At 43.7% G+C, this 24,786-nt stretch overlaps 1 protein-coding gene across 1 annotated transcript in view; it reads right to left on the reverse strand.

Annotated features, from left to right (window-relative positions):
- Positions 1–24,786, reverse strand: part of WDFY3 (WD repeat and FYVE domain containing 3) — a 372,301-nt gene that overhangs the window by 318,248 nt on the left and 29,267 nt on the right. The window contains exon 2 of the mRNA XM_075929522.1: positions 7,418–7,633. The gene's annotated coding sequence lies outside the window, so the exon portion shown is untranslated. The remainder of the gene's footprint in view (positions 1–7,417; positions 7,634–24,786) is intronic.

Genomic DNA, 24,786 nt, shown 5'->3' on the forward strand with positions numbered 1-24,786 from the left:
ATAGCTGGGAACTCAAGTCATAGAATGGTTTTAGGGTAAGTTTGCAGTAACCTTTAGCGTATTAGTACTTGCTATGTATTTTTCTATGTTTTTCTTTTTTTAATTCTGTAACTTTGATCTGCCATTTTTCACTTGCAACCACTTATATCCTACTATTTGTATTTAGTAAAAATACTTTTATTTACTATCACACCCAGTGTAAATAATTGTTACCTGGGAGGAACAATCAGTGCACATCTTCCTCTCATTGTTAAAGGGGCCTTACCTGAATAATTTTCAATATGTGAAACTCTCATACAGTGAAAAACAGATTTTTTTTGCTGTGGTTTTGATCCCATTTGTTTCCTGTATGTACTGAGGCATGCAAAGCAGGCAAGTCAGAATAGGGAAATCCGCGGGGGATTTAAATATCCCCCGCGGGATTTAAATAAACATGGCCGCCACTTTTTTTCCGGCTTGGGGAAAAGCCAGAAAAGAGCGTCTAGACTGGCGCGATCCTCTGGAATAAAGCCCTTTTCCGGAGGATCTCTTATTCCTACTTGCAATCTGTATGGGATGGTCTAGACTGTATTGGGTCCTGCTGTGAGGGCAGGGGACTAGACTCAATGACCTCTCGAGGTCCCTTCCAGTTCTAGTGTTCTATGATTCTATAAATTTAAAAAATTAAGTAATTGTTGATAGAAATTAAGAAATTGTGAAGAAGAGATCCTTTGTATCAGTTTTATTTCTTATGGGCTATGTCTACACTGGCCCCCTTTCCGAAAGGGGCATGCTAATTTGACAGTTCGTAATAGGGAAATCCGCGGGGGATTTAAATATCCCCCGCGGCATTTAAATAAAAATGTCCGCCGCTTTTTTCCGGCTTTTAGAAAAGCCGGAAAAGAGCGTCTACACTGGCCCCGATCCTCCGGAAAAAAGCCCTTTTCCGGAGATCTCTTATTCCTACTTCAAAGCTATTCAAAGCTATCCTACTTCAAAGTAGGAATAAGAGATCTCCGGAAAAGGGCTTTTTTCCAGAGGATCGGGGCCAGTGTAGACGCTCTTTTCCGGCTTTTCTAAAAGCCGGAAAAAAGCGGCGGACATTTTTATTTAAATGCCGCGGGGGATATTTAAATCCCCCGCGGATTTCCCTATTACGAACTGTCAAATTAGCATGCCCCTTTCGGAAAGGGGGCCAGTGTAGACGTAGCCATGGGGAACACTCATTGTTAGTCACCAGGAAAGAAAAAGATCAGAAAAGAAACCCACAAAACCTGTATGTGTTACTAAAATTAGATAACAATGGAAAAGAGTAGATATACAGCAGGGATGGTCAATAATTTTTGATGGGGGGGAGGGCCACTCCAAGATTTTGGAATGTGGTTGAGGGCCACACTCTTCTATGGTATTAATGGAGGAGCTACAGGGTCTGGGATGGAAATTGAGTGCTGAAGGGTGTGTTGGATAAGGAATTGGGGTGCAGGAGGGAGAATGGGGTCTGGGAGGGACGTTGGGTAAAGGAGGTCGTTGTGATCTAGGGTAGGGAATTAGGGTGCAGAGTTTTAGGATGTGACCTGGGGTACGAGGGGATTATGATCCGAGACAGGAGCTTGGGATACCAGATCTGGGAGGGGGGATGGGTGCATGTGGAGTAGCAGGGCAGGAGTGGAGGATGGAGGGTTAGGGAAGGGAGGGGCTGGGATGCCAGCGGCAGATTCTGGACAGAACACTTACCAGCCAGCAGCCAAACCAGCCTGCTTGCATAGCTTAAAATGTTTTTCTGCTCGGCCATGTACTTGAGTGAGTAACTGAGCTGGAAGGTTGTGCTTCATGGCTGCCTGTTTTTAAACAGGCAACTCCCATTGGCCAATTTCTATCCAGAAACTGACCAATGGGATTATGCTGGGGATGGGAGCAGCATCTGAATCTACCCCCCTCCCCTCTGGATTCCTAAAGAGAAAGTGTCCCGGAGCTGCATTTTAGGAGGCTACCAAGCAGGACCAGCATTAGACTTTCTGGGGCTCAGGGCACAAAGCCAAAGCCACACTGCATGGGGCTGAAGCCCAGAACCCCAAACTAGGGAAGTAAAATCTTGTTTAACAAGTTTACCAGTTAAACGCAATGTTTAAACATTTGAGCATGGTCCTGTGTCACAGGCTGCTCTGGCCAGGGCAGGCTGAGCCTGCCGCACCTCGCAATCCAGGGCTGTGTAATCCATGCTGGGCCTGGGCAGAGCACCCTCCCATTGGGTAACTGGTTACCCTAGAAAGTGTTCCAGTAAAGTGCATGTTTACCGGGTAAGTGGTGAACCTTTTATATCCCTATCCTGAATCCTACCACTCTGGCCTAAAGCTGAAGCCTAAGCAACTTAGCTTTGTAGGGCAGCCTGTAGCATGGGGCTTGGGCAGTTGCCGTACTTGGTCCCCTTCCCACCCATGTTGTCTCTCTATATCTATATCTATATATACACACACACACAGAAACACAATTGCTGTGGTACAGCAGAGTTTTTAAAACCTGTTGGGAAAGGCCTTAGAAAGAAAAAGGGTGAGAACCCCAGCCTCATAGAAAAGATCAGGCTCTGAATGAGGTAGAACACTGCCATCTGCTGCCTAGACAGAAAATGTGTTGTCTTCGTGAGTTTGGTATACATCCATACTCAATTTTAAAAGCCTGTGATTACTATATGCAGTGTAACTGTAGTAGTCTGGGTCCCAACATAGTAGAGAAAAGGAGCTCTGCCTGGCTCAAAGTCTTGTCTCTCTCATCAACAGAAATTGGTCCAATAAAAATTTCACCCATCTTGTCTCTTTGCAAAAGCATTCTGTAACATAATTACCCTAAGAACATCTGCCCTAAGCAGCCAGAATTCATAAAATGTATAGACAGACTCCATAAATTAGTCACCTACATGTTAGTTTAGACTCCTCAAGATGTGATCCTGTTAGCACAAAGTAAAACATGGATGAGTGGAGATCCAGAGAAATCCCATAATATTGCAGGAAATTATTTAGTGTCACAATACTAAACCAATGGCTCATCAGAAAAAAGTACTGAAGATATGTGAGAACATACAAATGAAAACATAGAAGACTCATCCTATAGCCAGCAGCATCTGAGAATATTGAAAACAAAGACCTACAAGCTAATGTTGCTACTAATCTAGTTCTTGTCCTCACCTCTAAGGTGTCCCGTTGCACCTGAATGCTGCATTACATTACTTTGCCACTGCATTCCCATCACCTGGTTACTTCCTTAGTCTGAAAAGTCTTTCTCAGCCTACGTGCAGACAAGCACTTCTGGGATAACACTAAGTCCAAAAATAAAGATTCAAACATGTCTTCAAGTTAACAGCCCTTTCACCCTTTTCCGACTTAGGGCCTTGTGGTATGCCTATTAATCAGGCCCACTGATAAGGCATTAAGGGGGCAATTGCTCCAGATTCCAGTGATATCATCCCCTGGTCCTTTGAATTACAACCAGAGAGCTAACAAAATGCTCTGGGCAGCACTGACCTCTGCCTAGCCCCAGCCCTGCCTATTCTACCTGAGGTCCTGCCTTTCGGGGGGTGTGGAGCAGGGCACCCCCACCTTGCCAAGGGGCCCAGCAAGGCTGTTGGCCTTGCTGCTATTAAGCTAGGGGTGGGCAATAATTTTTAATGGGAGGCCACTCTTAAGATTTTTGCAAGTGGACAAGGGCTGCATTTGTACCAACAGGGAGCAGGGTCTGGGACAGAGGTTGGATGCGGAAGGGAGCTTAGGGTAGGGCACTGGGGTGCAGGAGGGTGTGTGGAGTCTGAGAGGCAGTTTGAGTGAAGGAGAGGGTTGTCATCTAAGGTAGGGACTTGGGAGTGCAGGTTCCAGGTGGAGGTATGGGTGCAGGAGAAGATACTGGCCTAGGGGAGGAGCTTTAGGAGGGGGTACAGGGTCTGGAAAGGAGTTGTAACTTGGAAGAATTTGGTGGAGAAGGAGGGTGGTGACCTGGGGTAGGGGAATGCGGTGCAGGGTCAAAGAGCGGATATGGGTGCCAAAGAGGATTCTTGCCTGGGGGAGGAGTGTAAGAAGGGGTGCAGTGTCTGGGAGGGAGTTGTAACCTGGGAGAAAGGGGTACACAGGGTTTGGGTGGTGGCATGGGCTAGGTAACTGGGGGAAGCAAAAAGGGGTGGGTGCCAGAGGCAGACTCTGGCTACAAGATGCTTATCTGGGTGGCTCCCAGCCAGCAGCCCTGCAGGAAACTGAGCTGCAGTCACAAGCTGCTCCATGTGGCTCTGGTCTGGACGGGGGTTGGGTGGGGGAGGTGGAGGGGGAAGGAGGCTTCATTGGCTGCTCCTGCCTCCAGCAAAATTTCTCAGCTCCCATTAGCCAGAAATTGGCCAATGGGAGCTGAGAGATTTTGCTGTGGTGGGATAGGTAAGCACAAAGCCTCCTTCCTTGCTCCCCAGCATCCAGAGCATAGAGCAGCCACATTTCAAGCTGCTGCAGCTGTACTGTACTTAAGGGTCCCAGTGAGGCAGCCGCAGGCTGGATCCAATGGCTTGGAGGGCTGGATTCAGCCCACTAGCCACCTCTTACCCTCTCCTGTATTAAGCCCTAGTCCAGGGCTTCCCTATATCAGAGAGCCAACTCTTCTCTGGAGGGTTTCTCCCAATGAGCTTCTTCAGTCTGCTTATATGACTTAGCTCTGCCTTCTCTATGCAGGAGGCAATCAGTCACTCATTCCCCCAGGACTAATTTGGTCCTTTCTCTGGCCTCACAAGTTATGGCAGAGGGGTTAAACCCAATCAACAGGTAAAGTTAAATGGTTGAACTAGACATATCGGGTCAAAGGCAAGAAGAGAAAAGCAATATGATGTCGTTCAAAACGCAAATTTCATTGCCACTGGAATGCCTTGCCTACTTGAGGTCTTACATCTTATATTTGTGTGCTACACAGCGATATCAGGAGTTACACCTGAGGGCAGAATGTGCCCGTTCTCTGTTCCAATGCAATAAACTTACTGAGGTCTTAATTACTGAGACAATATCGTATAATCAGATAATGAAAGTTTGTTAGGAAATTCGCCATAATTTCCTTTATTGCTAATTGTCATGAAGGAAAATCTATGGATAAGGGCACCTAGAACAATTCTGTAAGCTCAAGTCTTTGTATCAGAGTTTATTTTGAAATTTTTAAAAAGTTCCCTTCATTAGGAAAGTGTCATGAAATTACATTAAGCATTGTACAAATAGCACCCACATCTAAGAAATAATGGCCAAAGTTTCAAATGTCAGTACCTAAAGTTAGGGATCTAAAGAGGGGAGAAGCCCAGCTAAAAAGTGGCCTGAGTATACACCACATCCGTTGACTAACTCTTGTTTGTATATAGGTCAAGCTTGAGGTCTGCCTAATTTAAACTGTAATACCATATCATTGCTAACGATCAAATTAAATATTTTATATTTCCACCATGTTATCCACAGGAGAAGAAAGAGGACGTATTGTTCATTTAGCAGTAAGTTTAATTGTTAATGAAAGTTATTTACATTCTAAGTATACTGGTATCACACAATTCTGTCATTTTAAATAAAGCAAAATAAAGCTTCACAGCCTCTGATGAAATTTACTTATGGCCACAGTCTCCTACCAATCGAATTAAAGGAATGGAAGTTTTAAGTAAGTTAATTTCATATCCTTTATACTTGTAATGCAAACATTCTGAGGCTTGTAAGACTTGTGAAAGTTTTAATTTAGTTACTTTCCACATATTATAGACCTGGCCCTCCCGTGCCAGATCAAGTGTTCCTTATTTGGCCAATTAACAGGGTTGGGCAGCACTTGGGCCTGTTACAGTTTAGGGTAGAGAGGGTGGATGAAGGCTTTTGGAGAAGACAGATTGAGGCAGTGGGAAAAGGTAAGATCTGTTTAGAAAAGAAAGCCTGTGGTGAATGAAAAATGTCATGGTTGTTCCTTGGGAAGAGTTATGTTTAAGAAGTCAGTAGAGATATATCTACGCTGCACCCATAGCTCGAAATAAGGTATGCATTTTGAGCTATGCAATTTGAGCCCTCCTACCATTAGAGTCCCGGGCTCTCTGGTCCAGGAGCATTCATGAGCCTGCTGGACCACAGATGTTGCTGGAACGGAGAGTACCAGTTTTCAGAGGTTCAACCGGTAGTACCTTTTTCTAATAGTGGTGCTATTGAAGTCAGTAGAAGTACTCCTAGAGCAAGGACTCAGGGATCTGTGGACTTTAGTCCCAATTGCTTTGGGTGTTTAATAAGAAATTGGTTGTACTCAAGATGGTTAGTCAAAGACAAACTTTTAAATGTGTATATCTCAGATACTGCCTTTTATAGATTCAACCTGTTTTCTCACCTAACCAACCTCCTAATGCCATTTTCAGTTTAGTTAGAGAAATGTAAAACAAGATAGCTGTGTCTACATTGGCCCCTATTCCGAAATAGGGATGCTAATGTAGCACTTTGGGATAGGCAAATCCGCGGGAGATTTAAATATCCCCCGCGGGATTTGCATTTTCATGGCTGCCGCTTTTTTCCGGCTTGTAGATAAACTGGAGAAAAGCACCAGTCTGGACGCGATCCTCCGGAAAATAAGCTCTTTTCCGGAGGATCTCTTATTCCTACTTTCAAGTAGGAATAAGAGATCCTCCGGAAAAGAGCTTATTTTCCGGAGGATCGTGTCCAGACTGGCGCTTTTTCCCGGCTTCTTTACAAGCCGGAAAAAAGCGGCAGCCATGAAAATGCAAATCCCGCGGGGGATATTTAAATCTCCCGCGGATTTGCCTATCCCAAAGTGCTACATTGGCCCCTATTCCGTAATAGGGATGCTAATGTAGACGTAGCCGATATGTTTGGCCACTGCTTTATTTCCTTTTTTGTTTGTTTGTTAGATTCATTAAACATTTATTAGGCTGATGACAAGAAGAGATTATCATCTCTTCATAGAGGCTATGGGAAATGGCAAAGTTTCTGAAACCCTGTAGATCCTTCTCAGACCATGTAAAGGGGTACAAAGAAAGGTGCTCACTTCCAGAGAGTGGGGTTACCATCAAGTCACGGCAGGAAAGCACAAAGTGAGAGGGTTAGAAGCAGCATCGCTTGTATGTGTATTGTTCCAAAATAAAGGTGGACTATGAATAAAATAAATAAATCTGGGCCATGAATATAGTGAAAGAAACCCACCTAGGTTACATATTGTATGCTTTCTACAGCTGCAGTTCTCTAAAACTTTAAGACTGAAGTGGTTCTCCTAACTGGGAGATGGATGATAGCAAACTGCATATTTGTTCATTTCTGAATCACTCTTTCCATGCTGAAGGTGTATCATCCTCAGTGGGTACTAGGGTCAAAGTCATTCACTTTTGAATAGCTGGGCACAATTTCACTGAAATCAGTATTGTATCTGTTTAAACCAGCAGCGTTTTATCTGTGAAGCTCACCTTTGTTGGGATGCTTCTTATAGCTAAGCTTCCTCTTTTGGTGTTGTTCCTGCAGCGCTTCAGAAGTTGCCCTTTGTTGGGGTTCTCCTACGAGCATCTGCTTCATAGTTTCCTTTACAGACACACAATCTCCACTTCTGCTGTGACAGTGATGTCTCCATGAACATTTGCTTTTGTAATTTCAAATTCCACCGCTGACATAACAGCTATATTTGACTAGAAGGAAGAATAGAAGGGAGAATAGAAGGTTAAACTTGAATACCAGATTTTGTAAAGTACTCTTGGCAATGCAAGACACGAAGTGGATATAAGCTGAAAAGCTTATTTTTTTTCCATTCACTTCATTTACTGTCTTTCCCTCCATTTTATATTTAAAGCCATAAAGTTAATTGCCCTAAAGCCACATCTGAAATGTAGTCATTACTTTGAAAAATATCTGCCATTTAACTGCTGAATCGCTTCCTTCATGCTGGGCAGAGAGTTGTTCAATAATAAGTCATTGGATCATCATGACAGCCAAAGTGAAAAGGCTACATTTATCCTTTCATTCCATGTAAGCCTTATTTTCATCAGCCCCACACAATAAAGGCCTATCTAACTTATACTGGCTTCATAACTGCATAGAAACAACTAGTTTTTCCCCTAATAATTTGGAGACTATAAACAGTCAATAGAAATCCATTAATATATGGTGAGGTCTAGAGAGTGACATGCTGTTTTCTTTAGCCTACTCAGGTTGGTGTAAATGCTGTTTCTGCACGAGATGCAGCTTGGAGTTAACAACATCTACTATAAGAATTCAGAAGATTATGCTTAACCCATGTCTAGAGATTTTTACCCATTGGGCTCCACAGGCTGCATTCATTTTGCCCAAAGAGCTCCCACTGAAATCAAATGGACTTTATTTGTGCCTACAAACATCTATGCCTGTACACACACTGCGTAGCTTCTCCCAAATGTCAGAGTTTAACAGATCATCCAATTACAGAGCTATGAAGGCTACTGCCACTGAAGCGTGGGACACTATTACCCTCCCCCTTCATGTACCTTTATTATCACCATGCACAGCAGCTTTCCATGAACCTGACATATGGACTTTTTCCATCAGGATCCCCTTTTCCTCTACAGGAAGTCCCCGGGTTACGTACAAGATAGGGACTGTAGGTTTGTTCTTAAGTTGAATCTGTATGTAAGTCGGAACTGGCGTCCAGATTCAGCCGCTGCTGAAACTGACCGCCAGTTCTGACTTACATACAGATTCAACTTAAGAACCCCAGGCGTCCCCAAGTCAGCTGCTGCTGAAACTGATCAGCAGCTGATTCCAGGAAGCCCGGGGCAGAGCTTCCTGTAGTCAGCACTGGTCAGTTTCAGCAGCGGCTGACTTGGGGACGCCTGGGGCAGAGCAGCTGGGGTGCTGCTGGGTTGCTCCAGTAGCACCGCTCCTCGGCGCTACTGGACCAACCCAGCAGCACCCCAGCTGCTCTGCCCCAGGCATCCTGATTCAGCCGCTGCTGAAACTGACCAGCAGCGGCTGAATCAGGACGCCTGGGGCAGAGCAGCTGGGGTGCTGCCGGGTTGGTCCAGTAGTGCCCAGAGCGGCGCTGCGGGACCAACCGTCAGCGCCCCAGCTGCTCTGCCCCAGGGTCCACAACAAAAGCCTGGTCTGCTGGGGGAGGGGGCACACTAGCTGCGCCCCCCCCCCAGCAGTCCAGGGACACGGGGAGCAAAGCCGCAGCAGCAGCAGGGTGCCGCGCCTCTGAGGCTTTGCTCTGGCAAAGCCTCAGAGGCGCGGGACCCCGCCGCGGCTGCAGCTTTGCTCCTGGTGTCCCTGGTCTGCTGGGGACCATCTCCAGCAGACCAGGGGCACCGGGAGCAGCTTTTCTCGCCCCGGAAGTCGAGGTGGCGGGACCGCTGCCTGCGAGCTCCGGGGCGAGAAATCCCCGTTCGTAAGTGCGGATCCGACATAAGTCGGATCCGCGTAAGTCGGGGACTGCCTGTATTGTCCTGTGGTCTGTATGCCAAATTCCAAAATGGATTGGTTAGGGAGGAACATCGGGAGACCAGAACAATGAGACTTAAAGCTTACGGTTACCATATGTCTGTTTTTTCTTGGACACGTCCTCCTTTTCACTTATTAATCTCCATCCAGCCAGCTTTTTAAAACGGCTAAAAATGTCCGGGATTTTGCCCTGCAAAGGGGATTGGGGAGGGCGAAGGACACGTGCCTGTCACTCAAATTGAACATTCGGAGCCGCGCACCTGGATGTTAACAGCTGTTCTGTGCACATGCCCCAGCGCCTAGAAGGAAAAGTGCATGACTGCAGTGGAAGAAGCTCCGGTGAGACCCAGGGCAGGTCCGCGGTGTGTGTGTGTGTGTGTGGGGGGGGGGGGATTGGTTCTTCCGATGGAGTCACTGCATTATGCTCCGCCCGCTAGATTATCTCCCTGGCTCTGTATGGGTATGTCTACACTTGCCCCCTAGTTCGGACTAAGGAGGCAAATGAAGCATACTGAAGTTGCTAATGAAGTGCAGGATTTAAATATCCCATGCTTGATTAGCATATTCGCGGCCAGTCACCTGAATTAACTCGCCACTTGTAGACACGGTAGTCTGAACCAAAACCCTACCCTCGAGTCAACTGTTACTCCTTGTGCAATGGATCGGACTACCGTCTCTACACGCAACGAACTAATTTGGGCTACTGGCATTTTAAAATGGCGACCAGAGTGATGTGTGATTTCTAGTGAATCAAAGCACAAGGAGCCAAGACGTCTCTGTACTTAGATCTTCTAATCCTGGATACACCGCTGACTAAAGCTGCCAACTATCACATCTGGATAAAGTGAACACCGTTTGCGGCAATGGCATCCAGTCCATCTGGTCCAAGAGAGTTGGAATTGGCTAAGCACCAGTTTCTATCACATCTCTTTCCACAAGTGATACAATCAAGGTCAGTTGAGCTGTCCCTGAAGTAAGGTACTCTGCAGGAGTGAAACTGACCCTTGAGCAGAGCACCCTACAAACACCATATACCACAGCTGCTATTTTGAATTGGACTAAAATAGTGCATGGACATTGTACTGCCCCTCCCTCCTCTAACATTTCACTAGCAAGGATTAATTTTAGGTAAATCTTTCTTCTGTGAATGAGTTCTTATCTCCACATGGGCCAATACTCATTAGTCATTCACCGGGCTGTTTGTTGGGAAGAGTTTTGAGGTGCTCTACCCTATAGAAAGGCAGCCTAATTGCTAGTTATATTACTGGATTGCATTGAAAGTCTGTTGTACAAATTTAGAACAAGGAGGCAACCTGGGAAAGAGGGACAGTATTCTGATACACTGCTCAACTGGAATTCTTGAGGATGGGAATATCAGGGGAGATGTCTGAAGCACTTACAAAAGCTGTTGCTTGCCATTTCAGCCAGACTGACCATTCCCTCGATGACCTTAAAACATGCATATTACTTCAAAGAGACTTTAACTCCAGACTTCAACAAGAAGCTTCTGAATTCTCATCCATGCTTAAATTTGACACTTTATGTATGGGTCTAAACAAAGACTCTAATTATCTCACCCATTACAAAGATAGCTTCCCCAATTATCACCCCTAATGTCATTACCTCTCAGAAACTTCCCCTATTATCACCCCTATGTCATTATCTCACAGACATTAACCTTCCCCTCCACCCCCCCTCTGTTCTAAAATTTGATATTCAATTTCACATGCGTTCATTTTTTTGATTGTATCACTTTGGTATATATGGTTGTGCCAATTTTCTTCCACATATTGATCTGAGGAAGTGGGTCTGTCCCATGAACGCTCATCACCTAATAAACCATCTTGTTAGTCTTTAAAGTGCTACATAATTCTTTTGTTTCAGCTAGACCAGACTAACATGGCTTCATCTCTATCACTATTTTACAAAATCTGAGTTACTCTGGTTTTATTTAGAGAAGGAGTCCTATTTTTGGGACCCACTTGTATATTATCTTATTTATTCCTTTCAGTTTTGATAGTAATTCCTTATTGCAATCCACACTTTTGAATATTTTTACCAATTGATGAATAGCTAAATTTCACTTATCCAAGACCACTACGAATACAGTTCTGCCTCCATTTTTAAGATATGGTTGGGGTTTCTGACATGAAACTCAAAAATCAAATCTTCTAGGTCTCCTGAATTAAGAAGTGATTCAATTATGGGTAATAATTTTGTGCTCACGTTCTTCAGCTCATACCTAATGCAATTACTAGTGCCATCTATAACTTCCTGCACAGATTTATTATAGGCAACAAGTAGTTCACATTAAATTTGCTTCCTATGTTCTACACAGATTACTGCTCTCTAGAAACTAAGTTTACATCTGGGCAAGTTTCCCCTGTTAGAGTGCCTGGACAAGGAACTATCAGAAGAATGATTTATTATATATGCTTCAACCTTGTTTATTGTATAAATGATAATAAATTCATATTCACCTCTTTGATTTTATTTGACTAGCACTAGCTTGTCTCTAGTCTTCTGAAGAGCAAGACTATTACGAGGGCTTTGACATTGACTGTATCCAATTTTGCAACTTGAAATGTAAATTATGCCACTTCTATTACAATGCAAAATATTCCTCAAAACTATTCACATTGAACTTCATCTAACAAGATAATTTAAAAGACTTGTAAGATATCATTGTAAAACTAATAACTCACTGATCATTAATATTATTGCATGATGTATGCATTGGGTGTGCACAAAAGGCATGAATATATAATAGAATTATACATAAAATGTGATTGGCAAAAAATGCATAAACTCAGTCTGTCTTAGACAGAGGAATGTGTACCGTAAAACTCCGATGGTCCGGCATGTGATGGTCCGGCACTCCTGATGGTCTGGCACCATCTGGAACCCAGAAGTGCTCCGGGCAGCCGGACCATTGGAGCTGCTCTGCCCCCAGTCTTCCCTGATTCAACTGCCTTCCCTGATTCAACTGCTGGTCAGTTTCATCAGCAGCTGACTTGGGGACACCTGGGACAGAGCAGCTGGGGTGCTGCCGGGTTGGTCTCGCAGCGCCAAGGGTAGGCATTACCGGAACAACCCAGCAGCACCCCAGCTTCTCTGCTGCAGGCGTCCCCGATTCAGCCGCTGCTGAAAGTGACCAGCAGCGGCTGAATCAGGGACACCTGGGACAGAGCCGAACTATTGGAAGGAGGGGCTATGAGGGGTCTGGGGTGGCATCCATCCCACCCCACCCCAGACCCCTCATAGCCCCCCCCCTTCCGATAGTCTGGCATATCTGATAATCCAGCACCCCCTGGGTCCTAAAGGTGCCGGTTTATCGGAAGTTTACTGTATTTGCTTCTCGTCCAAGCCTGAGCTTCAGACAAAGACAATGAAGGTCCATTTTTTACATACTAGTTAAAGAAAGCCATCAAGCTAACAAGTGGGGGAGGAGATTGGAAAGGAGAGAAATATTACTTCTCAAAGGATATGTTGCAAAGGTTTCTTGGCCTATAAAAATGGGGGAGATGAATTTCAAGTGATAAACTATTAACTCATCTGATGATTGTATATGAAAAGTATGTAGAGTGAGGTTTCTTCTGAAAGCTAATGACACACTAGTGATTAATAACACTGTGAAGTGTATGTATTAACATTAAATGAAGCAATATAGATACTTAATACCATTATGCTTTTCAAGTTTGTGACCAGACAAGGACAAACAGGTTACCAGACAACTCAGTTATATGAGCCTGATGTGGGTAATTACATTATGGACATCTCAGATTTTTACTGGTCTCCCAGCACAGAGTTATATAGCCTCAGCTTTTGGTGTCAGTAATGCCTGCAGAGTCTGATGTGCAAATTGCAGGAAGTCTTAATGTGTGTTGAGCTGATCACCAAGCCATTCAGCTTTCAGGGCACCAGTAATAACATTCAATAGCACCTTTAAAACTATAAACAGATTCACCCTTCATATTTCTAACTTCACATCCAAGAATGATGCATGCACGAAAATAGTCTATACAGCTCCAGAAGACTGTAACATTAAAATGGGAGATTTCATGAGGAATTTTGGTTAAAGCATATTCAATTTATGCATACTCCTACTCACAAGCCAATTTTCATACAGCACGATGGGGGCTCACAGACATGTTTTCAATCAGCTATATTTTAAGCAAGGAGCTGTAGAAAGGAGAGTTTGAAATGAGTATGACTTAGCATTTTCCTGTTTATTAAAGAAAAACAGAGTTTGACACATTCAGACACAGTAACCTAATTTTACAACAGCTGGAGAATATAGATCTAGATTGCCAAGGTTCCTCAATGCACACCTTACACTATAAAGATGAAATTACTGCATGTGATTGGATTCTGCACAAAGGACCCTACATCATAATAGTTCACAGCATGAGGTCAAAAGGTTAGATATGGCCCACAGTTCCTGTTTGGTACTGAGAAGTGAAGGACATGCTGGGCTCTGTTAGGGTATGTCTACACTGCCACCCTAGTTCGAACTAGGGTGGCTAATGTAGGCATTCGAACTTGCAAATGAAGCCTGGGATTTAAATATCCCGGGCTTTATTTGCATGTTCCCAGGCGCCACCATTTTTAAATGCCCCGTAGTTTGAACTACCTGCCCGCGGCTACGTGCGGCAAGGACTAGGTAGTTCTAATTAAAGCTCCTAATTCGAACTACCATTACTCCTCATTGCAGGAGGAATAACGATAGTTCGAATTAGGAGCTTTAATTCGAACTACCTAGTCCATGCCACGCGTAGCCGCGGGCAGATAGTTTGCAACTCTGGTTGCCTGATTTGCCTACCTAGCTCTAATTAACGAGCTGGTGTAGACATTGAATCTTCATTGCTTTTCCCCATCCTGAAGTGCAAGAATACCAGAATGAGACCTGCTCTGTCAGTTGAGAAGTGAGTGGTAATAGCCCCGTAGAAGCCTGCAATGCCAGACAGCTACCGGTCAGTTGGGAATTAATTTGGAGAGGGGGAAATCTGCAGTGAGGGCCATTGTGATCCAAATAGCCAAGTCAATCAACACCCCTCTGCAATAAAGAATAGTGACTCTGGGAAATGTGCAGGATATAACAGATGGCTTTTCCATGATGGGGTTCACTAACTGTGGTGGGGTGATCGATGGAATGCATATCTCTATCTTGGCACCTGACCACCTTGCCAAAGAGTACATAAACTGCAATGGAAACTTCTTCACACAGGTGTTTATGTGGAAATATAGTAGGGTAGGAGAGAGTTACATTACCACACTGTAAACAAGATGACAATTATGTGCGATTTTTATCACCTTTATGTCTTGCATTGATCAATACTTTCCCTTTTCATTCTGTTTTTCTGCTCACCCCATTTCTGTTAAGTGATCTCATTTTTAATCGTGATGGCCTCCTGGAAATACCCTACGGCTGTGTCCACACTGGCAAGTTATTCCGGAAAATCAGCCGCTTTTCCGGAAAAACTTGCCAGCTGTCTACACTGGCCGCTTGAATTTCCGGAAAAGCACTGACGATCTTACGTAAAATCATCAATACTTTTCCGGAAAAACTATGCTGCTCCCGTTCGGGCAAAAGTCTTTTTCCGGAAAACTGTTCCGGAAAAGGGCCAGTGTAGACAGCACAGTAGTGTTTTCCGCAAAAAAGCCCCGATCCCGAAAATGACGATCGGGGCTTTTTTGCGGAAAAGCGCGTCTAGATTGGCCACGGACGCTTTTCTGGGAAAAGTGCTTTTCCGGAAAAGCGTCCTGCCAACCTAGACACACTTTTCCGAAAATGCTTTTAACGGAAAACTTTTCCGTTAAAAGCATTTCCGGAAAATCATGCCGGTGTAGACATAGCCTACATGTTTAGTTTCCATCTTACCTGTTACAAGGTCTTAATTTAAAGTACTTATAATATGCGATTTGGTCCTAATTTGAACATGTAATTACACTGATTGCACTCATGAAATTAATTCCACCTGGCCAATTGTATCTGTATGCATTTGTGAATAAACATGTGGTCACCATTGGTACAAGTGGGATATATGCATATATTTGTAATGAAAATAATATAAGGTGAGCACAGCACACTTCGTTTTCTGTGTTGTAATTGATATCCATATTGAAAATATAGAAATACCTCCACAAATATTAAGAAATGTCAGTTGATATTCTTTTAACAGTACAATTAATCATGTTTAATTTTTAATCACAGTTAATTTCTTTAGTTAATCTCATGAGTTAACTGTAATTAATTGACAGCCCTGGTTATGACTTCATAAGAAGAACGGTGATCCGTTGAGAAATTAACTTTGGCATTATTAAGTTTTCAGTGTTTTCTATCTAAACTCTCTGATTTATTTAAATTAGTTATTAAATTATTCATTTGCTATCCTAAACTGGATTAGTGTTGCTGTACAACACTTAACTCTTGGCCTTTTTACTTCAAAAGTGGTTGCACTTCAATGATATGATTGAGGCATCCAAAATGAATGGACTATCTTGTGCATTTTGCCCTTGATCACTGTTCCTTGGCTGTAAAATAGGAACTTATCTTCTCATCTGGAATTGGAAAGTAGGTTGTGTCCATGCTACAAAGAAAAGTTGGAAAAAGATACGCAAATTGCAAACAGCAATTTGCGTATCTTTTCCCGCTTTTCTTCTGAAAGAGGCTTTTCCAACATTTGGCCCATCTATGCAGGGCCAAATATTGGGACAAAAACCTCTTTCAGAACATCCCTTCTTCCTCATAAAATGAGGTTTACAGGGATGCTGAAAAAACAGGTCTGCTTTTCTGAATTTTTTTTCGGAAAAGCAGACATGTTCCTTAGACGCGGCAGAACTTTTCTGGGATACCTCTGATATCCCGGAAAAGCTCTGTAGTCTAGACATACCCATAATTTGAAGAGCTAAGTCTATTTTCAATGTGGGCAATGTTGTTCTATTTATCTGTTGTCCTTCATGTCTATGGAAGGTTGTGTAATTGGGTTAATATGCAGCAGAGGATATTTGGGTCGAGAATTAAGAAAACATTCACACTATATGCACAGTTAACTTGTGAAATAGGCTTCCGAGGGAGGTTGTGGAGCATTCCATTGCTGTCTCATGTTCACTGAGCCACCCAAAAATCAGTGCACCATCTTTTGCATTGTGCTTTTATCACCGCTCCTTGGCTGTAAGATAGGGAACTTATCTTCCCATCTGGAATCAGAAAGTAATTTGAAGAGATGAATGTGTGTGTGTTCATGAGGCAAAGTATTTGAGGAGTGCTACAGGAAAAACTCACAAGGAAAATTAATGATGTCACATATATTTTAGGTTTTAGATGGTGTACAGTAAATAAGGCTAGAGTGCACACAGATGGGTGAAAAAGAACACTGAGAAATTGCCTTATTCTCCAAGCACTCTCCAGCCTGCACACTGAGAGAGGCTGGGTCCTGTGGAAAGGAGAGTATGTGGTAGAGTCAATAAAGATTATTGCGTGGCAGAAAAGGTCAGAAGTCCTGACTCTTCTTAATGGTTGACTTTGCAAAGCTAATATATTTTTAGTGCAGTTTCTTCTATGTCATCACCAAGTTTTTAAAGAAAAATCCTAATCAAACTTACTATACAAGAATTGATACCTATGGAGACAGATAAGTCCTTTCCAGTTTTAATGGGTAGGGAGGCAGCTAAGTAGCTGAAAAAGATCAGGAGATGGTGGTGGATCATCCAGCAGAACATGAGGTCCCAGTGTGAACGGCAGAGAGTTGCCTTCGCCCTGCTGGCAGACAGGGCCCCACCCCCACGACTCTGCTGGGCATTCTTGCAAGGGTGGCCAAGTATAAAAGCCCAGGGAGTCACTCAGTCTGGGCTGCCCACCAGAGGGGAAAGAGCTCAGGCTGGAGCTCCTAATCCGTCCCCGCAGCAGCAGCCGCCACCGCAGCCCAGGAGGACGTCTGCGAGGGTCCAACCCGCCGAACAATGCCCCGGGAGCTGGACCACCGCCCCGGGAGCTGGACCACCGCCCCAGGAGCTGAACCACCGCCCCGGGAGCTGGACAACCGCCCCGGGAGCTGGACCACCGCCCCGGGAGCTGGACAACCGCCCCGGGAGCTGGACAACAGCCCCGAGAACGGTAGAAGTAGCCCAGGGCAGAGGATTGTCTCCGGGAGCTCAGTGCACTTTGCCAGGAATCCCCTCCAATCAGGCAGTGAAATCCTCCACTGCCAACAGGGCCCTAGGCTGAGACCCGGTGGAGCTGGAGGGCTCATGTCCCCCTTCCTTCCCACCCCACCACACTTCTGCTCCCTAGGCCTCAGGGCTGTATATACCCTGACAGAGGGAACTGTCCTTTGGGACTAGGACTCCAGGGCGGTATATACCCTGATAGAGGGGACTGTGTTTGTGACTAGGCTGCTGGGCCATATATACCTGGATGGGGGAACTGTACTTTGTGACTCAGCCTCTGGGCCGTATGTACCCTGATAGGGGTTACTGTGTTTTGAATTAGGCCATTGAGCCGTATATACCCTGATATACCTTGTGCCTTTGGACTAGGCCTTTGGGCCGTATTTGCCTGGGAAAGGGGGACAATAACCCTACTTTGGGGACTTTGGGACTGTCGAGGGGACGTGCTCCTCAACAGGGCCAAAAGAGCTAATCTGGTCATGGGATGCATAAACAGGATAATTTTGAATAGGAGCAGAGAGTTCTCCAGCTATGGCCCCAACCTGGGGCAGTAAAGGGTGTGGACAATAATAAGGGGAGTGGAGCTCAGGATTTTCACTCTAAAATTTTTTCCAGCACCACTGGCAAGTCAGTCTAGATGTTTACAATTGGCCCTTCTAGCTTTGGAGTCTGTCAGTTGATCATGTTTGTCCACATGCTGAGTACAGAACACTGAAGTCTAAATGACATTTTAAAACGGCTTAGATATTGACAAATGTTATGGAATCTTTCACTTCTATTACCCATTCAAATAAGGCCCAATTGGAGCAGACTCTGAAAGCCATTCCCATCCTAGGAGTGGCATCCCCCTCTCCTAGGATCCCCCATTCTGCCTCTTCTGTGACTTCCCACCCATGTCTGACTCTTCCCCTCCCCCTCCCTCTCTCCCTCCCCCTGCAAAGTTTTCTGTCAAGAGGAACGGGGATGGGGGAGGAATTGCTTCTGCTTCATGGCCCAGACAAGCTTCTTAGCTGCAGCCAGGCCTACCATTGGCAGTGGTGGTGGGGGAGGCACAAAAGGTGGTGGGGGAGGCCAGTGCTGCAGTGTGTGCTCCAGGCAGCTCTGAGGATGGGAGGAGGCATGCCCCACGTGGCACAGAGGGTATGAAAGCTCACGGAGTCACTCAGTCTGGGCTGACTGCTGCAGGGGCTGATCTCGGTCCTGCCCTTTCCAGAATCATGGAGCCATCTCTCCCCACCTCAAGGGCCTGTGGAGGCTGACTGCCATCTGTCTGAACTACCAAGGAAGGAGTCTAGAAATAGAAGCTGAGCTAGCTGCAACCTTCTGCTTGCCCAGTAGGGAGACAGAACAACTCCCAATGCTTTGCACCCGCTAAGACAACTGTTTTGGCTACTCAGCAGCAAGAGAAGCACTGTAGGCATTTGAGTCCCAAAAAGCTTCAGACCCCCCCACCCTCTTTCATTTTCTTTGCAGTTTCTGTCATACCTCTCCGTAGTGGGCCAAATACAATGTTTTCCCTTCCCGAGAGACAAGATTCAGAGGAAGTATTCCTTCCCACCCCCTCTATAATTAAGTCATAGTGGATTCACAAAACTGACTGCCCAGTAAATTGTGTTTCTAGGGACCATAGGCTAAATAATCATAAAAGGTACTTCAACTAAGGAATAGTCCTTCAAATAAAGATTAAAACAAACTAAATTTTTTCCAAGTGGTGAAGGTGACACTGCTCCCCATACCACATCATCTATGCATAAATAATACAAATGTATTATTTTGCAAAAGCACTAAGTCCACTTACTTTTTTCAGAGTAATTTGAGATCAGGAAGCATGACAAATGCAAGCACTGAAAAGCTATAAAAGTTAAGCAAATATATTTTGGGGAAACCTAGCAATTAGATAGGATTAGAACCCAAGTCAAGCTCTCTCTCTCTATTACTGATTTGCTGATGCATAACCTTGAGCAAGTAGTTTTATATTTTCCAAGGATAAATACTTGCCAACCTTTATACAGTCCTTTAAAAAACATTTTGTTTTTCTTTTTATTTTAAAGTGTATTCGAAACAAATAATATAGTGGATTCTCTTCAAATCACTTCCACTAGTTAACATCATCATCCCCCCCCTTATGCTTTATGGTGAAACATATTGGCATCATCCACTCCCTGAATTTTCATATCAAGTGATCCACTGTTTAGTGAACACATACTGTTAATTAACTCTTCACGTGAATAGGATTTTCCCCCTCTTATAGGAACTTTTTGTGGCTGGCTCTTTAAACTTGACAGAGGACTTCAATTTTCCTCTTTTCCAGTTGGCAGGTAATTTTAAACTTTTTTTAAAATTTCGGAGACAGATTTCCAGAGGTGACATTAGTGTTGCACATCATTCTGCTGAATACAGTTTAGTCAGTTACTTGCTGTATGGTATGCACTGGGTATTAGGAAGGAGAAGAAAACAGTTTAAAGTTCTAAACAAAACTGCAAAAATAAGCTGGGGGTTGACTGCTATGTGTCTTAGGCTTATATTATGCTGCTAATACACATTAAAAGATATATTTCAATTAAACATCTATAATATTTAGCCAAATAGATGTTTGCTAAGAGACTTCATATGGTCTAATTATCTCACTATCAAGTCTGCCAGTCTTTTTCTTCAATAGACATAATGATCACTTTTTTAATTGTCATGTATCTATGGGTGAATGGTGACATTAATAATTCAGATAAATCCTTGATGCTTGGTTTTGTTTTATTTATGAACATATTTGTTGATTATTCTTAGGCATCTTGAGTCTATTTTGCATTGTTGTTTTCTGGTCCTAGAAGGAAGGACGAGTTCTTCTGTGGAGAAACATTCTAATTACACTTGAAAAATGGACAGAGAAGCAAACTATGGCAGCATATAGCAACACAGGGATCTTCTTTTGGTTCATCCTAGGTTAAAATGCTGCATTACAATTCAAGGTAATAACTATTCATTCATGTTGGCAGGTGAATTCTATTATCTCTAGCTCCAGATATAAAGGTAATCAGGGCTGAGTGTCTCTTTGTATGGAGTTACCACAGGGACACACTTGAAACTGCCAGTCTTAAACTAACTCCAGATTTCTGTGCCCTTCTGAATATGGAATAAGAAATTACTTTGCTTTCTCAGTCCTAAGACACTGGGTTACTAAGTATAAGGGGGAAGGGAACATGATCATCACTTTCTTCTCTTCCTTTAGTGAATGGTACCTAAATCCCTTGTGAATCTAGCCTGAAAAGTTTTAAATATTTTTGGTTTAAAAAAGTGAAAATGGTGGGTTTGATACTTGAAACTAAAAAAAAAATCTTCTGCTGGAAAAATATCACCACCTCTAGTGTACACAAACATTTTTATGCCTAGGCTCACCTATTGTTTTCCAATTAAATATCAATCTATGCGGAGTGCATAGATACGGTGACACTCTTGGAAATTAGACTGAAAACAATGGGTATGCTGTTAGCCTTATGCCTTCTTTGTTGCTTCCAGGTGCACTTTGGCAGATTACTGCTATCGTTAGGGTTTCTACTGTTGCCCATCACTGTACCTGAAATTAACTAGGAGCTAGTTGAGAGGCACTCATTGGCCTACTGGAATCTAATACTCCTCTTACTTGCATCCACTCCAACAAAAATTCTTTCCTTTTGCAAAGGTCTCCAACTCTGGATTAAACCAACTAAAAACTCATCAGGCAGGCCTCTTAGTTTGGATCTGTCTCATTCTATATATGTTTCTAGTGTTTCTGATGTGTTAGATTCTAGTGTAATTATCTTTTCTACTGTATTTGTAAAGACTAAAGCTAAACCTTGGAAACCACTGTTCAGAATGGAGGTTGTTCTTTCTGATCTGCAGGAATAAGAGCACTTTTTTCAGAATGAATGCAGTATTAGCCAGTTACATGCAATAGTTCCCAGATGCTGAAAATATAATTGAAAATGTCACAAAATATTGGATCAATAATCCTGAAATTATATTGAAAAGCCTGGTGAAAATCCTTTCTGGGCCCTGAGCTTTATTATACAGCAGATTTGTAATAACTTGTATTACTTATTGACTGCAAGGTTCTAGGAAAGTTGACTTCACTAAAAACAAAATTAACTAGCTCTTTCCCAAAGTCATTTGTGCCTGGAGTATGAAACTATACTAACCATCACATATAATTAATTTATTTCTAATATTATATGCACAGTTGTCCTTCATGTTTCCCAGACAGATTCAGTTATGCCTGCAAGTAATAGAGGTATTAATTTTCAGAAGTGATAAGTGATTTTTGGTGCCTCAATTTTGGGGTGCTCACTTTGGGTGTAACACATCAAAGGGATCTGCTATTCATAGGATAGATCTTAGCACTTTGATAATCAGACCTTCTAAAGTGTTCTTAAGATGGCTACCCAAAACCTGGAGTACCCCAAATCACTAGCCACTTTTGAAAATGTAGAGTTAGCCAATATTTAACTTCTATTTTAAGTTTATCTTTGAAAAGTGAGTTTCAATCTGCTCAGTGCTCTTCTGTACTAAGAATTCATGAACGTGGCAAAGCACTTTTTTTAAGCACCTAGATTTTGAACGGTCATTTCTCCCCCCCCCCCGAATTTTGCAGCAAGTAGTGTGTCATTGCTAGCTTCCATAAGAACAAGCTTCTTAGCCTCTATTTTTCTTCATGAGCTCTTTTCAGTGGATTGAGTGGTAGCCCCACTTTTCCATTTGTGTTTCCTGACCAAAGTGCCACCCTCTGCTACTGTTCTTTCTTTCCTTCTTTCCTTCTTTCCTTCCTTCCTTCCCTCCCGCACAGGCTAGAGAACTTGGTGTTTCTTGAAGCATGGTGGCTGGCTATGTTCTTGGAACTGAGGAGGCAGGGACAGAGGAGGAAGTTTGGGATTGGCCCAGCTCAGTTAGCTGCACTGAGGGTGTATCACACTTGTAGGGAGAACAGGTGGGCGACTTTCACACGTTTTGTTTTCTGTAGGGTACCAGCAGGTTTCTCCACTCACATTGCTCTTTTCCTGTGCTTTAGGCCCCCACAAAGCAGTCTGCCCTCCAAGTGGACCCCGCACTCCAGTATCGGGAACATGGTTACAGTATTCTGTTAACTACTGTCAGTTGCTATGCAAAGTGAATTTGACTTTTTCTGGGATCATTCTTAAAATAATGCCAGTAGAGGGTGCTGCTCTGCTAGGTAATCAAGGCTATCACACAAGTATTCTGCATTAGAGATGTCTGCTGTTAGGCACTAGAACAGGTATTTTTAAAGTGAGTCTCTGGATAACATTTTCTTCATTTGCTGATGGTAAAGGTGTTTTTATAAATTACTAAATAGTTCTATTTCCTTTCCAAAAGGCATTTCAAATGTACTCCAGCTTTTCAGTCCAGTGGTGGTGGTGGTGAGAATATAAAAACAATCCTTCTCTCAACTCCCCCCAAATATGGAAATATATTTTCTTGGGAAAGAGAGATGGTGAGGACAGCCCCAGGAATTTTTTAGGATGAAAGCTCTTTTACATGAATCTGTTTTCATAGATATGTTTGCGGATGTTAGTTTTCTTTTCTTCTTTTTAGTCTTCTGAAAGCTGCATTAGAAATATTGGTAAAGTTAATATTTTTCACTGAAAAGAGTCCCTCATCCACAAAACACCGAAAGGACTAAAGCTTCACATACGTAATTGATGGCATTAGTTATCTTCTGTTCTCTCTCTGCATCATGTGGGCTTTGCTATCTTTGTACGGACAGTGTGACCAAAAGCGCCATATGTTTATATCTTAGACACTGTTCATAGAATCATAGAGCTGGAAATGACATCAGAAGGTCATCAAGTCCAGCCCCCTGCTCTAGGCAGGACCAATCCCAACTAAATCAACCCGGCCAGGGCTTTGTCAAACCGAAACTTAAACACCTCTAGGGACGGAGACTCCACTACTTCCCTAGGTAACCCATTCCAGTGCTTCACCACTCTCCTAGTGAAATAGTTTTTCCTAATATCCAACCTGGACCTCTCCCACCACAACTTGAGACCATTGCTCCTTGTTCTGCCATGTGTCACCCCTGAGAACAGCCTTTCTCCATCCTCTTTGGAACCTCCCTTCAGGAAGTTGAAGGCTGCTATCAAATCCCCCCTCACTCTTCGCTTCTGCAGACTAAACAGACCCAACTCCCTCAGCCGCTCCTCATAGGTCATATGCTCCAGCCCCCTAATCACTTTGGTTGCCCTCCACTGGGCCTTCTCCAATGCATCCACATCCTTTTTGTAGTGGGGGAGTCTAGAACTGGACACACTACTCCAGATGTGGCCTCACCGGAGCCAAATAAAGGGGAATCATCACATCTCTGGATCTGCTGGCAATGCTCCTCTTAATGCAACCTAATATGCCATTAGCCTTCTTGGCTACAAGGGCACCCTGTTGACTCATATCCAGCTTCTCATCCACTGTAACCCCAGGTCCTTTTCTGCAGAACTACTACTTAGCTGGTTGGTCCCCAGCCTATAACAATGCTTGGGATTCTTCCGTCCCAAGTGCACGTGTCCTTGTTGAACCTCATCAGATTTCTTGTGGCCCAATCCTCCAATTTGTCTAAGTCACTCTGGACCCTATCTCTGTTCTCAACCATATCTACCTCTCTCTCTAGCTTAGTGTCATCTGCAAACTTGCTGAGGGTGCAATCCATCCTTTCATCCAGGTCATTAATAAAGATACTGAACAAAACCGGTCCTAGAACAGATCCTTGGGGCACTCCGCTAGAAACCGACCACCATCCTGACATCGAGCTGTTGATCACTACCCACTGGGTCCAGCCTTCTAGCCAGCTTTCTATCCATCTTTACCATCCATTTATCCAATCCATATACCCTTAACTTGCTGGCAAGAATATTGTGGGAGACCGTATCAAAAGCCTTGCTAAAGTCAAGGTATATCACATCCATTGACTTTCCCACATCCACAGAGCCAGTTACCTCATCATAGAAGCTAATCAGATTGGTCAGGCATGACTTGCCCTTTGTGAATCTATGCTGACTATTCCTAATCACTTTCCTCTCTTCCAAGTGCCTCAAAATGGATTCCTTAAGGATCCCTTCCATGATTTTTCCAGGAACCACAGTAAGACTGACTGGCCTCTAGTTCCCTGGATTGTCCTTCTTCCCTTTTTTGAAGATGGGCACTACATTTGCCTTTTTCCAGTCATCCA

Source organism: Pelodiscus sinensis, chromosome 5 (genome assembly GCF_049634645.1).
Source record: "Pelodiscus sinensis isolate JC-2024 chromosome 5, ASM4963464v1, whole genome shotgun sequence".
In the NCBI taxonomy this organism is placed as follows: domain Eukaryota; kingdom Metazoa; phylum Chordata; order Testudines; family Trionychidae; genus Pelodiscus; species Pelodiscus sinensis.